General features: G+C 36.1%; 1 protein-coding gene across 10 annotated transcripts in view; it reads right to left on the reverse strand.

Moving 5' to 3' along the window:
* TCF12 (transcription factor 12) overlaps nucleotides 1-17,253 on the reverse strand; it is a 386,564-nt gene that overhangs the window by 329,606 nt on the left and 39,705 nt on the right. The gene's annotated exons all lie outside the window — the stretch shown is intronic.

The raw sequence follows: 17,253 nt of genomic DNA on the forward strand, positions 1-17,253 counted from the left end.
CTAGACCCCATAACTATACTGTATCATTCATTACACAAGATACATGTAATAATAAATAACATATTTATCAGTCACCTTTTCAAAGAGCTAATTTTGCTGATAGCTGTCAATGTAAAATGCCAATTATCCAATACAGGAGCCATCCAATGTAAGTGATTACTTTATTTAATAACACAAGACTTACAATCAGGGGTTTCCAGGTGGCCCTAGTGGTAAAGAACATGTCTGCCAATGCAAGAGATGTAAGAGACGTAGGTTCAATTCCTGGGTCAGAAGATGCCCTGGAAAAGGGAATGGCAACCCACTCCAGTATTCTTGCCTGGAGAATCCCAAGGACAGAGGAGCCTACAGTCTACAGGGGTCACAAAGAAGCCAACACGACTGAAATGACTTAGCATGCACGCACACACGACTTAACAATCAGTGGCATGTATCTGCCTCAAACGAAAAGCTAAATAATCGTTTTCATATTTCCCAACAGAGTGAACTACAGAAAGCAATGTAACTTGAAAGCATAAAAATATCTGATTTCTAAAATATAAAACCTGTAGTTGAGTTGGGAGGAAAAATACACAGATTCACAATGACACAAGTAATAGATGCCTTTACTCCTGACTAATCAATTAATAATGATACATCAATATAAACTTGAGTTAATACAAAACAATAGCAACAATATTGATTTTAAAAATTAAAGCAACTTAGTAGAAATACTATACACAAGGAATGCTTATGTATAAAAGTAGAGCTTCAAATATTTGTATCAAAAGTAAAATGTTAAATTCAAAGAGAAAAGTAAAAATACACAAAGGCAAAAGAATGTACAAGGAAAGAGCCTGACAAAATAGCAAAGCACCTATCAGAAGAACTAAGAGATCAGCAAGTAATATGGAAAGGCCAATACATTAGAATTCACAACAAAATTTACATCCACATGAAAAAGAAAGCAAAAGTCAAGTTTCAAAAAGATGACATATCCTCCAAGGTTACAGCAGTAGAAAAAAAAAGATTAGTCTTTCAACAATTACTGGATTACACTAAAACTGAAGGTAATGAAACAGTTCAATAAAACAATTATAACAGTTTTGTTATACTTCACACTTTCATGTACATTATTCTGGGGTGACACGATGAAATTGTGCGTCACTCTCTTTTTAAAGACTGGTACTTTGATATTTTAAGAAACTTACTCAAGGTCACACTGTTCATTGCACGGACAGAAATCCAACTCTACATCCTTACTTGATATGACTATTAAGTAGTCTACTTGTATCAGTTACCTACTTATTATCACTGTCTCACATCATTTTTATTGTTTACGTGTCACTCCCATTCCCTCAATTCCACTAGGACTATAACTCCTTGGGGGCAAGGATTATACCTGCCTCTAGTCGTCTTTGTAGTACCATCATCTGTCACTGTATATTTTTATAAGTACTTAAAAAAATATGTTAATGAACATACATAAAAGTAATCAAAGAAACCTAACATATGGAGAATTCATTTAATTACTTATATAATATAACACAACAAATTGTACTCAGTTAAATGTGCAGCATAGGCAGCCATACCAGTCAACGACCACATTCCCTAATCCCAACCAGATGAGACAGAGGTGACTAATTTGAGACCAGTCAATCCACTGGCTTATTAATAATCAAATGTTCTCTCTTGTGAACTGGACCCAAAAATCAGAATAAAGGCAGTGCTTAAATTACAGATCTTGTGAATTTGGGCAAAGTGATAAATAAGTAAAGGAAGCTGGTCTGTAAAACGAACAAGAGCAAAAAGCAGACATCCATCTGGGGAATCTGAATCAAGGATGCTATTGGCTCTGAATGGACAGAGAAAACAGATTCACTTCTAAGCACTTCATGACAGGTTTCAGATATTTGGATAACACCTATTACTATAATAAGCTTTCAACCAAGGATGAAGAACAAAGCTGGAACATGAGGACTAATGTGTAACATTAAATAGGTAAAACCAATAACTATCATTAAGACAGAGAAGTTTCATACAGAAGAAATCAGTATGTAGTGTTTTACTTCAACTAGCTTAATGCCTTCGAGATATAACCATGTACATGCTTATCAATATTTTGTTTCTTCTGACTGCTGAGTACTTTTCCTTTACGTAGATGTGAGTTATCTATACTGTATTATTTTTAAAAACTGTTCGCCAGTTGATAAATATTTGGATTGTTTTCCATTTGGTATTACTATGAATAAGTCCTCCATGATGATTATCAAAAAAAAAAAATGTATATACACATTTCATTTCTCTTGGATGAATTCCAGGGAGTGGGAATGTTGGGTTATATGGTAAGTGTATGTTGAATTTATAAGAAAGTGTCAAGCTGCTTTCCTAAAGTGTCTAGATTATTTTTCATTTCCATTTGACATGACGCAGCCATATTTGGTATTATGATTTATTGTTGTTGTTTTAATTTAGTCATTCTAATTGATTATACAGTGACTCACTGTGGTTTTGTGTTTCTCTGATAGCAACGTCAATGACACTGAACATGTTTACAAGTACTGTTGGCCACTCATGTATCTTCTTTGATGTAGTGTAGTTTTAGATAACTTTGCCTTATTATTTTTTTAAATTGAGTTGTCAGATATTTGGTTATAAGTTCTTTCTGTATTACAAGTCCTTTGGTGAATTTAAAAAATCACATTTATACAGTAACAGGAACACTGTTAAGAATTTTGATGTACAATCTCCATTACCATCAAGTGACAAAATAACAAAATAAAAATATATAAGCATTTTTGTTTGGTCTCTTCCCAGTCATATACTATCTTATTCTCATTCCTCCAGTATATGACTATCCAGTGTTTCTCTCAAGCACACTGTGCTTTCTTTCTAAAAATACTATCAAATATGCTCACATCATAAGTCAGAGTCTATTTCCTCTATTATTCCCCAATTCTCAAGAATGCATGGCTCATAACAAGTAATATTTGCTGAATGACTCAAGTTACAAAATAAAAAGAATTTCGTTTGGGGCTCAGAAAAGTCAATGGATTAATATTTTAAGTAGAAATCAACGGAATATCAAGTCATAAAATTCTGACATTAAAAATAACAACCTATGAAAATTTCAAAACACATTATAACTAATAAAATACTATGTTTTCAATAAACTTTAGTTCAGCAGTTCTGATCCTGAAGACTCAATTTTTAGAATATAAGGCACAAGAGAAGTAAATCAAACTGCTACCATTCAGCACAAGAAGCATGAGTCAGAGCACACAAGATAACAGACAAAACTCAGTGACCTAAGCAAAACGTCAGCAAACCAAACACTGAATATTCTATAGGAGAATTATTAACAGATTATTAAATCAAGGGCTAAACCATGTTCTAAACTGTCTGTTTCAATAATATGGTAGACATCAGTCACATGAGCCTATTTAAACATAAATTTCAAATAATTAAAGTTTAAAGCACTGCCTCAGTTGCACTAGCCACATTTCAAGCGCTTATTAGGTACATTTAACAAAGATTTTTAAAATTTTCATCACTACAGAAACATACAGTGCCAGCCTAGGGTATATGGCAGGCCCAACTAAGAGTCTAAGGGAGTCTTACTCTTCTCAAGATTTTTTTTTCCTATTTTTTCCTGTTTGAAGGAAATAGAGCATTTTATCCTCTATTTCAGTAAGAAATTCTTACTGAATATTTTTTTAAGTATTTACACCATATAAATAAGGTAATAAATACAAATAATGGAGTATAAATATCTTCCCTTGGGGGTTAACTACAACATTGAAATTAGCTTTATCATTCCCTTGCTGTTAAAATAACTTTACCAAATACCTTTCCCTAAAAATGTAGTGTTTTATTATACAGAGTGAAATAAGCCAGAAAGAAAAACACCAATACAGTATACTAACGAATATATATGGAATTTAGAAAGATGGTAACGATAAAAGATGGTAACGATAACCCTGTATGCGAGACAGCAAAAGAGACACAAATGTATACAACAGTCTTTCGGACTCAGAGGGAGAGGGAGAGGGTGGGATGATTTGGGAGAATGGCACTGAAATATGTATAATATCTTATATGAAACGAATCGTCAGTCCAGGTTCGATGCACGATACAGGATGCCTGGGGCTGGTGCACTGGGATGACCCAGAGGGATGGAATGGGGAGGGAGGTGGGAGGGGGATTCAGGATGGGGAACACGTGTACACTCGTGGTGGATTCATGTTGATGTATGGCAAAACCAATACAATATTGTAATTAGCCTCTAATTAAAATGAATAAATTTACATTAAAAACTTTTTCTAGAATAAAATAATAAAATATTTACATACTTTCCTTTGAGTTTCTCTTTAAGACATAGTTCTTTCTTTCTCTCAAATCAGAGAAACACGCAACTATTATTTTTCAGAAAATTTAACATATTATGGGACATTTCAAACATATATAAAAAAGAGACAGCTTTAACTATTATCAATTCACTGTCTACCTCTTTTGAACTATACCAGGCAGGGGTCCACAAATGTCACACAGTACATGTTTTCAGTTTTCCAAGGCCCATGGGTCTCTTTTCAAATCACTCAGTTCTGCCTTTATGGCACAAAAGTAGCCATAGGCCATATGTACTTGAATCAGCATAGCTTTGTTCCAATAGAATCTTATTTACAAAAACAGGCTGTAAGCTTCCTGGGTTTTGCTTGCAGCCCCTGATCCATAACCTATTCATTTCCTCATTCCTGCATTATTTTGAAAATTTTCCAATATATCATTTCATCTCAACTATATAACTATTGCTCTACTTCTAAACAATAAAAGTTCTTTCTTTAAAAAGGATTAAACACTAGTACTACCCATAAAGAAGCTAACAAATTTTAATATAGATATTCATTATCCAAATGTACAATCACTTCATAATTTTTATACAGTTTTTTGAAGTGACATTTTCCCCCCTTTGCCACACCACATGACATGCAGGATTTTAGTTCCCATACCAAGGATCAAACCCATAACCCCAGCAGTGGACGAGTGGTATTCTAACCTCCGGACTGCTAGGGAATTCCCTCAGTTCATAATTTTTAATTTTATAATGTTTCCTTGCATCAGAATCCAAAGAGTCCAAACACTGCACTGTTCGATATGTCTTAAGTCTCTTTTAATGTTTAGCAGCCCTGTTGTAGTAGGTTAAAATTCTGTCTCTTAAAAAAATATTCAAATCCTAACATCCAGTGTCTACAAACATGACCTTATTTGGAAATAGGGTCTTTGAAGAAGTAATTAAGGATCTCAAGATCATCCTAGATTTAACAGTAGGCTCTAAATCCAATGACTGGTGTCCTTTAAAGAAAAAGGGTAAATATGCTGCCACAAACCAAAACATCAGAATGCCATCAGAAGCTGGAAGAGGCAAAGAAGGATAAGCCCCTAGAACCTTCAGAGGGCATAAAGCTCTACCAACACCTTAATTGTGAACTTCAGGCCTCCAGAACTGTTAGGGAATAAATTTCTGTAATTTCAGCTACTCAGATTGTGGTGATTTATTTGGAAGCCCTAGGAAATTAATACAACTATCCAACAGAACTTTCTGCAAAGATGGAAATTTTCCATCCCTGCCATGTCTGATATGGTAGCCATGAGTCACATATGGCTGGTTAAGCACTTGAAACATGGCTAAAGAAAACTGAGGATCTGAATTTTTAATTTTATTTGACTTTAATTTTTAAATGTGTCCCTTCCTGTTTGTTCTTTGAGATTTTGGGAGGAGAGGAAAAGATTTTGTTATTTTGTAGCTTTCTATACAGAGAAGGCAATGGCACCCTACTCCAGTATTCTTACCCGGAAAATCCCATGGACAGAGGAGCCTATTGGGCTGCAGTCCATGGGGTTGCTAAGAGTCGAACACAACTGAGCGACTTCACTTTCACTTTTCACTTTCATGCATTGGAGACGGAAATGGCAACCCACTCCAGTGTTCTTGCCTGAAGAATCCCAGGGACGGGGAGCCTGGTAGGCTGCCCTCTATGGGGCTGCATAGAGTCGGACACAACTGAAGTGACTTAGCAGCAGCAGCAGCAGCTTTCTATAGGCTGGATTTTTCTGTTTATATCCAGCAAGGAGTTGCTATTAGTATTTAACATTTTCTTCTTCTGTGTTTTCCATAAGTTAGTAGTTGAATTTAGATGCTTGATCAGATTGTAGTTCAATCCTTTCTCGCAAGGGCAAGAGTTTTTCATGGGTAGTATTTTGTTTTACATCAAGAGGCAAATGTTCTGGCTGCTTTTCTGTGTTAAAATCCATGACATTCAATGCTTACATTCATTAACTTAACAAGGTTTACAAAGTGATGATATTCTAATTTTATAATTCATTTCCCATAGTTGCCCAAGGATACAGTTCTCAAAGGAAAGACAGGATAAGTAATTCTTTCAACTTTAAAATAATGACTGACAGTATCCCCAACAGTATGACTAGTTATTTTTTAAAAAGCCATTATGAAAAAAAAAAGTCATTATGAATCCTGTATTTAAACATATATGTTGTGTCTCAAACCACATTAGAAATTATTAAAGCTCAAACTGTCCCATTTTCAGCCATGGGAGTCTTTTTGACAAGATTCCAGTAGTCTTTAATCTTCCTTATTACCTGGTATAACAAGATGTTCCAGGTTTATCTTGTGCATTCCCTGCTTCAAGTACAAAACCAGCCATTTTTTCCAAGTATCTCTGATTATTTTTAGTGAGAAACAATATGTAGAGGCTTAAATTTAGATGCAAAGAGAATTCTTTTTAAAAAATCTAATTCTAAATTTTTATCAAAATTGCTACTTGTACTTGGTTATGTATCAGTTGTCTGCCATAAATGCCTAGAACTGCCTCAAATTATGTAACAGTAAACAAAAAATTAGTTTGGGATTTTACACTATTTTATTTTTTAATATATTCATACCGGCTATACAGCAAGACATACTTTGTTATGAATTTGATTTTTTCAGGATGAGATTCTAATAATTTGAAATCATCAAAAGAAAATTCAATTATTACATAATTAATAATCATTAAAGTACCTAAGATTCATACGTATTTTCTTCCTCAAAGTATAGGAATATGTTTATAAACAAAGTATAAGGTTATGATTATATTTAATAATTATACAATGGTAACTATATACTTTAAATACGGTGCTCAGTAGCAAATCCAATGACTCCAATATAGTTTTAATTCTTTAGCCTACATTTTGTCAACTATAGATAAAAACATGTTGATTACTAATATTTTACTATTACCATATCCTAATTATTATCAGATCATGCCATGAGCTACATGCTAGTTCAGTTCAGTTGCTCAGTCGTGTCCGACTCTTTGCGACCCCATGAATTGCAGCACGCCAAGCCTCCCTGTCCATCACCAACTCCTGGAGTCTATCCAAACCCATGTCCACTGAGTCAGTAATGCCATTCAACCATCTCATCCTCTGTTGTCCCCTTCTCCACCTGCCCTCAATCTTTCCCAGCATCAGGGTCTTTGCAAATGAGTCAGCTCTTCGCATCAGGTGGCCAAAATATTGGAATTTCAGCTTCCAACATCAGTCCTACCAATGAATACCCAGGACTGATCTCCTTTAGGATGGACTGGTTGGAACTCCTTGCAGTCCAAGGGACTCTCAACAGTCTTCTCCAACACCACACTTCAAAAGCATCAATTCTTTGGCGCTCAGCTTTCTTCACAGTCCAACTCTCACATCCAGAAATGACTAATGGAAAAACCACAGCCTTGACTAGACAGACCTTTGTTGCCAAAGTAATGTCTCTGCTTTTGAATATGCTATCTAGGTTGGTCATAACTTTCCTTGCAAGGAGTAAACGTCTTTTAATTTCATGGCTGCAATCACCATCCGCAGTGATTTTGGAGCCCAAAAATAAAGTCTGATACTGTTTCCACATCTATTTGCCATGAAGTGATGGGACCAGATGCCATGATCTTCGTTTTCTGAATGTTGAGCTTTAAGCCAACTTTTTCACTCTCCTCTCTCACTTTCATCAAGAGGCCCTTCAGTTCTTCTTCACTTTCTGCCATAAGGGTTGTGTCATCTGCATATCTGAGGTTACTGAAATTTCTCCCCGCAATCTTGATTCCAGCTTGTGTTTCTTCCAGTCCAACGTTTCTCATGATGTACTCTGCACAGAAGTTAAATAAGCAGGGTGACAATACACAGCCTTGACGTACTCTTTTTCCTATCTAGAACCAGTCATTGTTCTGTGTCCAGTTCTAACTGTTGGTTCCTGATCTGCACATAGGTTTCTTAAGAGGCAGGTCAGGTGGTCTGGTATTCCCATCTCCTTCAGAATTTTCCACAGTTTATTGTGATCCACACAGTCAAAGGCTTTGGCATAGTCAACAAAGAAAAATAGATGTTTTTCTGGAACTCTTTTGCTTTTCCTATGATCCAGTGGATGTTGGCAGATTGATCTCTGGTTCCTCTGCATTTTCTAAAACCAGCTTGAACATCTGGAAGTTCACGGTTCATGTACTGCTGAAGCTTGGCTTGGAGAATTTTGAGCATTACTCTGCTAGCATGTCAGATGAGTGCAATTGTGCGGTAGTTTGAGCATTCTTTGGCATTGCCTTTCTTTGGGATTGGAATGAAAACTGACCTTTTCCAGCCCTGCGGCCACTGCTGAGTTTTCCAAATTTGCTGGCATATTGAGTGCAGTACTTTCACAGCATCATCTTTCAGGATTTGAAACAGCTCAACTGGAATTCCATCACCTCTACTAGCTGTGTTCATAGTGATGCTTCATAAGGCCCACTTGACTTCACATTCCAGGATGTCTGGCTCTAGGTGAGTGTGAGTGATTACACCATCATGATTATCTGGGTCGTGAAGATCTTTTTTGTACAGTTCTTCTGTGTATTCTTGCCACCTCTTCTTAATATCTTCTGCTTCTGTTAGGTCCCTACTATTTCTGTCCTTTATTGAGCCCATCTTTGCATGAAATGTTCCCTTGGTAGCTCTAATTTTCTTGAAGAGATCTCTAGTCTTTCCTGTTCTATTGTTTTCCTCTATTTCTTTGCATTGATCGCTGAGGAAGGCTTTCTTATCTCTCCTTGCTACATGCTAGTATATAAATCCAAATGTTGAAATGAATTTAATCTATTAATCAGTGAAGACTGCTAGACATGTTGTTTCCTATTTGTACATACTGCTGCTACTGCTGCTGCTAAGTCGCTTCAGTCGTGTCCGACTCTGTGCGACCCCAGAGATGGCAGCCCACTAGGCTCCTCCGTCCCTGGGATTCTCCAGGCAAGAATACTGGAGTGGGTTGCCATTTCCTTCTCCAATGCATGAAAGTGAAAAGTGAAAGTGAAGTCACTCAGTCGTGCCCGACTCTTAGCGACCCCATGGACTGCAGCCTACCAGGCTCCTCCATCCATAGGATTTTCCAGGCAAGAGTACTGGAGTGGGTTGCCATTGCCTTCTCCGATTTGTACATACTAGAGATGTTTATTATGGGAGGTTCTTTACTAACATTTTATTAATATTGCAAACATTTTTCTTAAAGGAAAATTTAAGGGGACGTTTACAAAATTAAACTAAATATATTTCAAGGAAATCCCTACGAATCACAATTAGACAGCTAGAAGTGTAATGTTTTTAGCAAATGTATTTAACAAATACATTCTGTAAATGGCCAAACTTCAAAAACAAGAGAGCATCTAAATGAATTTTTTCATAATATTCTGCCTAGCAAGTTTAATCAGTGATAAAATTACTGACTAAAATCATCTAGGAAACAGATTTATACAGAGTTGATATATAAGAGTATGAATTAAATTAATATATATATATACACACACACACATATTCACAGACATACATTCACTCATACACACACAACCCTGTCTCATCTATAATTATTTTTATAGATGGATGGATGGATGGAAGAAAGAACGATGAGTTTATCTGTACTTCAAGTTCCAATCAAACACCATGAGATTCTTTCCTTCTAGCCTTCTTCCTTTGCATATTTAAAACTCCCTCCTCCAACAATAAGAAATCTGGCTTCTATTACTCACAAAATATTTTTTTACCATGTACTCGACCCTGGTATACAAAGAAAGTAGTTTTGGATTTGTTAACCCATAGCTCTGCATGAAAAAGGAAAGCCGATAAACTGGGTATTTCTTAAGTGGTCTCTTGGTCTTTGGCCTTTAAGCCATACAGTGCAAATACTGTGTTCACTGTGTTCACAAGTTTTGTTACTTTGCCCCCACACCAACCCACAAGTAATTACGTAATTCTTTTGAAATCCAGTTTAGTTCATTTGTTTCTGTTTTAGCCTATTTTTGTTTTCACCTTTTTCCCCTAACTTTATAATTTTTTTTACAAACGTGAAACACTGGCATAGTTCCAAAACTCAGAAAAATACAAAAAAGTGTATTCAGTAATGTCACAATCTCCTCCATTCCTTTAATCCCACTACTGTTCCTCATTTTTTCGACCCTGTTCCTATTCACTGTGTCTGCAGTTTCTGGGTTATCCTTCCTGTATTTCATTTGCAGATAAGTGTAATTCCCTATCCTGCCTTTTCTTATATAAGGTAATATAATATAGATGCTCATTTGTACTTTGCTTGTGGCACTTAACCATATAATCCTAAAAATCACTCCATATCAATGTATCGAGGTTTCCTTGTTCTTTTATACATATGCATTTCATTGTCACTATTTCATGATTTATAAATAATGCTGCAATGAATACTTTTGTCCACATGCACTCTTGTACTGCTCGAAGCAAATCTTCAGGGTCGATTTCCAGAAGTGGAATTGCTGGGTCAAAATGTAAATAGGATATTGCCAAAGTCCCTTTCAAAAGAGTTGTGCCAATTTGCATTCTCACCAGCAATGTATATAGGAATGGATCACAGACATTTTAGTGATGTGAAAAAAAACTTATTAGTTACTAAGTATAGATAATTCACTTCTTTCCTAACAACTTCACTAAGATATAACTCACATACTTCACAATTCACATTTAAAGTTTACAGTTCAAAAGTTTTCAGTATATTCATACCTATGCAACCATCAAATCACCACTGTAATTTTTAAAACAATTTTGCCACACAAGACCCTCAAGAAACCCAAATCCATTAGTAGTCGGTCCCCTTCCTCCAAACTACTCCCGCCACCCCTCATGGCCAAGGTAACTACTAATCTATTTTCTGTCTTTATAGAGTTGCCTATGCTGGACATTTCATAGAAATGGAATCATATGTGATCTTTTATAACTGGCTTCTTTCATTTATCATGTTTTCCGGGTTCAGCCAGGTTGTAGCATGTATCATTACTTCATTTTTATGGCCAATTAATTCTCCATTATATGGTATACAGTACCTACATTCACCAGTCAGCAGACATTTGGCTTATCTTTTCTTTTTGACTACTATAAACAATGCTGATACAAACACAAGTTTTTGAGTGGACATGTTTTCAACTCTCTTGGGTATGCACTTAGGAGCAGAACTGTTGGGTCATATGGTAACTCTAGGATTAACATTTTGAGGAATGGCCACGCTGATTTTCAAGGCAGCTTGTACCATTTTATATTCTCACCAACAGGATAACACATTTTTCAATTGACTTATTATTGGGCTTCCCATGTGGTACGAGTGGTTAAGAATCTGCCATCACTGGAGAAGATCAAAGAGACAGGGGTTCAATCCTTGGGCTGGGAAGATCCCCTGGAGTAGGAAATGCCAACTCACTCCAGTATTGTTGCCTGGGAAATTTCATGGGCAGAGGGGCGTGGTGGGCTACAGTCCACGGGGTCACAGAGTCAGACATGACTGAGCACAGTGTTATTACAATTGCCACATCACCTTTCTACTCCAGTTCTAGTAACTGTGTGTGCTCAGTCTCTCAGTTGCGTCCGATTTTTTGTGACCCTATGGACTGTAGCTCACCATGCTCCTCTGTCCATGGGATTTTCCAGGCAAGAGTACTAGAGTGGGTTGCCATTTCCTCTTTCAGGGGATCTTCCTGACCCAGGTATCAAACCGACATTTCTTGGGTCTCCTGCACTGGCAGGCAGATTCTTTACCACTGTGCTGCCAGAGAAAAACCCTTTAACAGCTAGCACAAACAAAATAATTCTAAGTGTGATAATGTTTAATATACGACATCTAAATATATAATACATGGCATATGCAATGACAGTTAATGAGGATTATTAAGTTAACAAAATAATTCTGGCCCTTCCAATTACCTCTCACATTGCTCTCACATGCCTGATGAATCTATTTACTGAAAGAGCCCCATTACTTGCTACCAAAGGAACAACACAGAGTTAGTGAATATTCACTCCCCTACAATCAAAAACATTTCCCATGTTGTAGTCTCACTACTATCTTGGGAAAGGATAATTTTTGTCCTTTAACTTGTCTTTAGCATCTCAAAAGCCAGTCTTAGTGAGAGAGATCATAGAGTTTTGAGGCCCAGAAAGGAAGGGGACCACAATTCCCACCTCCTTCTGACTTCAGGGATTTGTGGGAAGAACAGGAAAAGGGATCTAGTTAAGTGGTTAGATGCATGTCCTGAAGTGCCTTAGATAATGGACTCCTCTTCCCTCACTTTTTTGCTCTGCAAGGAAGGCAGTTCTTCAGTCATCTTATGCTGATTGGGGGTTTAGTGGTATCAAAATACCAGTTGTATTACCATCAACAAAGTACGAAAATACCCCTTTCTCACAGCTTAGAGTGTTTGTACTTTTAAATTTCTGTGCATCTCACAGGTGAAAACTGGCATCTCAGTGCAGTTTTACTCAGATTTCTATTATAAGTGAGAGTGATTAACTTATCAAATGTTTAAGGGAAATTTTTATAGCTTTCTGTATAACTATCTGTCCATGTCTTTTACCTGTTTTCTATTTGATCTTTTTCTATTTTATCTTTACATGAGGTATATTAGCCTTTTATCTATGATATATAATCCATATTTTCTCCAAGTTTTGTATCTTTTTGGCTTTGTGGGTTAGTGGGGTTTTTCTGCTGTGCAAAAAGTCTTACTTTACATTTTTATAAACTCAAGTTTACCAATTTTTCCTTTTCTTGCTCCTGGATTCCGAGTCACAGAAAACCTTCTTTTTACCCAGGTTACAGAAGAATCCATCCATGTTTCCTTTTTGTATTCATATAGCTTCATCATTTACATTAAGGTCTTTGGTTCATTTGCAACTTATTTTTCTGTCTGATGTGAGGTATGAATTTAATTTTATCTTTTTCCAAATGATTAATCATTTCTTAAAAAGTCCACCTTTACCTCTCTGAAATGTCAAGTTTATCATGCACTAAATTTCCGTACGTCTTGGGTTGATACCTCTCAATTTTCCTATTCAATTTCACTCTTCTGTCTACAGAACATTAAACAAAAACTGAATCTGCAAATGAGATGTAGTTTAAGATTCCTTCCATTCTAACAGTATGGAGGTTTTTCAAAAAACTAAAAACATAAATGCCCCATGATCCAGCAATCCCATCCCAGGCATATATCCAGACCAAACTATAACTCAAAAAGATACATGCTCCCCTATGTTAACAGCAGCACTATTCCCAACAGCCAAGATATGAGAACAACCTAAATGTCCATTGACAGATGAATGGATAAAGAAATCGTGGTATATGTGCATTGTGTATATATACATATATGTATAGTGGCTATTACTGAGCCATAAAAAAAACAGATGAAATAATTCCATTTGCAGCTATATGGAGAGACCCAGAGATTATCATACTAAGTGAAAGTAAGTCAGAAAGAGAAAGACAAATACCATGATATCACTCATATGTGGAATCTAAAATATGACACAATGAACTTATCTATGAAACAGAAACAGACTCACAGACATAGAGAACAGACTCGTGGTTGCGGGAGGAAGGGTGGGCAGAGGAGGGCTGTATTGGGAGTCTAGGACTAGCAGATGTAACTACTATATATATAACGGATAAACTACAAGGTCCTACTGTATAGCACAGGGAACTATATTCAATGTCCTATAATAAACCATAATGGAAAATAATATGGAAAAGAATACATATATTCACTTGAATCACTACGTCACTTTGCCATACACCAGAAACTAACACAACACTGTAAATCATTACTTCAATTTTAAAAAAAAATCCTTCCATTCTATAGCCAACACTTTAAAAATAAACTTATACCACATCCATAGTCAGTCACTATTAAGTGAACATGATAAAACTTATTGGCCTAATCATATACAACTGACTGTTAGGATTTGCTGATTTACAAATATTACCTTTAAACTTTTGTCCATCAATTGATAGTTAATACAACCACCAGACAGATACTGGCTTAGTTTGAAGAGCAAAATTATTTAATTAAATGTATTTGAACAGTTTTCTTAACTCTAAGCATAAACATTTTATAGCTCCTCCTCACCTTTCAATATCAACTTTAACCATGACAGTCACAAATTTATTACCAGATTTAATAAAAGTCATATAGAGAAAAGTAGTAAAATGAAGACCTTGACAGTATTTCACTCATATATTTCTAAAATGGGAGTCATACTAATAACCTAACATATATCATTTTCTCTCCTGTTCCTATGAGCTGTCCTTGCTTAGCTGTAAATCCATTCCCTCTACCTGTACACCTGATGCATCTTCCTCTGACCTACTCAAACAATTCTCCCTCTTCTTACATCATCAGTTCCTTTTTCTTCCTAGTGACTCATTCTCATGACCATATAACATGCTGTTAACTCAATCCTAAAAATGATAAAAATTTTAAAATTGCTTTTAATCCACTTACCTCTCCCCAACATCACACAGCTATACCCCTTTTTTTTAATTTAAATTTATTTACTTTAATTGGAGGCTAATTACTTTACAATATTGTATTGGTTTTGCCATACATCAACATGAATCTGCCACGGGTGTACACATGCTCCCCATCCTGAACCCTCCTCCCTCCTCCCTCCCCATACTATCCCAGTGCACCAGCCCCAAGCATCCTGTATCGAACCTAGACTGGCAATTTGTTTCTTATATGATATTATACATGTTTCAATGCCATTATCCCAAATCATCCTACCCTCTCCCTCTCCCACAGAGTCCAAAAGACTGTTCTATACATCCATGTCTCTTTTGCTGTCTCGCATACAGGGTTATCGTTACCATCTTTCTAAATTCCATATATATGCATTAGTACTGTATTGGTGTTTTTCTTTCCGGCTTACTTCACTCTGTATAATAGGCTCCAGTTTCATCCAACTCATTATAACTGATTCAAATGTATTCTTTTTAATGGCTGAGTAGTACTCCATTGTGTATATGCACCACAGCTTTCTTATCCATTCGTCTGCTGATGGGCATCTAGGTTGCTTCCATGTCCTGGCTATTAATAAATAGTGCTGCGATGAACACTGGGGTACACGATGAACAGTGGGATTGCTGGGCTATACTCATTTTCTATCCTTCCTACAAGAGCAAAATTCTTGGGTAAAGAACCTATACTTGCAATCTTTACTTTCTTTATTTCCCCTTTCCCAAATCCCCTCCCACTAGACTTTTGTCCCCTCCACTCTACCACATCTGCTTCTTTGGGAGTTGTAAATCAAGTGGTCAACTCTCAATCCTCATCTTAACTGATTCATCAGAATCATTTAATACTGTTAGTATCCCCTCTTCCTTGACAGACTCTCTTCATTTGCCTTCCATGATTCCAAACTTGCCTGGTTTCCTCCTGTACTTGGACATGCATTCTCAAGTCTCTCCTGCTCATCACCTTAACTTCTAAATGCTGAAGTACATGCACAGTCTTTTGGCCTCTTCTTCATCTACATTCACTCTGATCCCATGGCTTTAAATTCCATTTATACTCAGATGTGTACAATTCAATAATTTTTAGTATAATCACACCTGTGCAACCATCAAATCTCACTATCCATTTTAGAACATTTTCGTCAAGCCACACCCCCCAAGAAATCCATATCCTATTAGCAGTCAGTCCTCTTCTCCCCACAATCTATCAGCCCAAAGCTCAGTCTAGATAACCACTAATCTATTTTTCTATCTTTATAAATTTGCCTATTTTGAACACTTCATCTATGAATTGTACACCTTAAATGTGTGAACTGCATGGTATGTGAATTATATCTCAATGAAGTTGTTATAAAAGAAGTGAATTACCTATACTTGGTGACTAATAATCATTTTTCCCATCACTAAAATGTCTGTGACCATTACTAAATATCACTGGGAAGAATGCAAGTTGGGCTCAACTCTTTTGGAAGAGACTTTGGCAGTATCTAACAAAACTATGTATGTATTTGCTTTTTGACCCAGAGGTTCCACTTTAGGAAATACACCTTGAAGATGTACATCCAGCAATACAAGAGTACATATGAACCAGATTATTCACTGCAGCATTATTTGTAACTGCAAAATGTAGAAACAATATAAATGTCAATACAGAGAAGACTGACTTCCAAGTTGGGATCGCCAGCTCATACCTCTAAGAGTATCTCAGAATAGAATATTCAATTACCTATTAGCATCTCCACCTGGATGTCTAACAGGCATTTAACATGTATCAATGTGGATTCCCAATCTTATTTCTAAAAAAAAAAAAGGAAGGAAGGAAGATGAAAATGGATGTGTTCCTCCTTCAGTCCTCTCATTCCCAATTAATAGTAATTATTCCTTCTGTTGTTGATGCCTAACATCTATCAGTCCTACGTTCAACCTACATTTAAAATTTAACCATGTGTTTATTCTACAGTCTCTTAACTTGCTTCTTCTTTCTACACTATTCTCTATACAGCAGCCAAGGAGATACTGTTAAAGCATTAAGTCAGATGTCATTCCCTCCAATAGCATTCCATTTCATTCAGTAAGTCAAACTACATTACTACACTTTGAGATATCTCCTATTTGTTCAAATTAACTGAAAAGCAATCTATCAATAATTCATCTTAAGTTAGTGCTCTAAGAGTAATATTATATGAATAGATCAAAAAGAAAATAATGGCAGCCACCTTTTTCAAATGCTTCTAATTAAACCCAAGCCAAAGAAATAGGGATCAAAATTATACTCTTGTTTAGTATAACCAATAAGTAGCTCAAAAACTGATATATATTTTTATCTAGAAAAGATAACTTCTAGATATCTAGAACTTAAAAGAGAAGCCCCTCAATTAATTAGCTTAATAGGAAACAACACACACTTCTTGGCAATT

This window comes from Ovis aries, chromosome 7, assembly GCF_016772045.2.
Source record: "Ovis aries strain OAR_USU_Benz2616 breed Rambouillet chromosome 7, ARS-UI_Ramb_v3.0, whole genome shotgun sequence".
Taxonomy (NCBI): domain Eukaryota; kingdom Metazoa; phylum Chordata; class Mammalia; order Artiodactyla; family Bovidae; genus Ovis; species Ovis aries.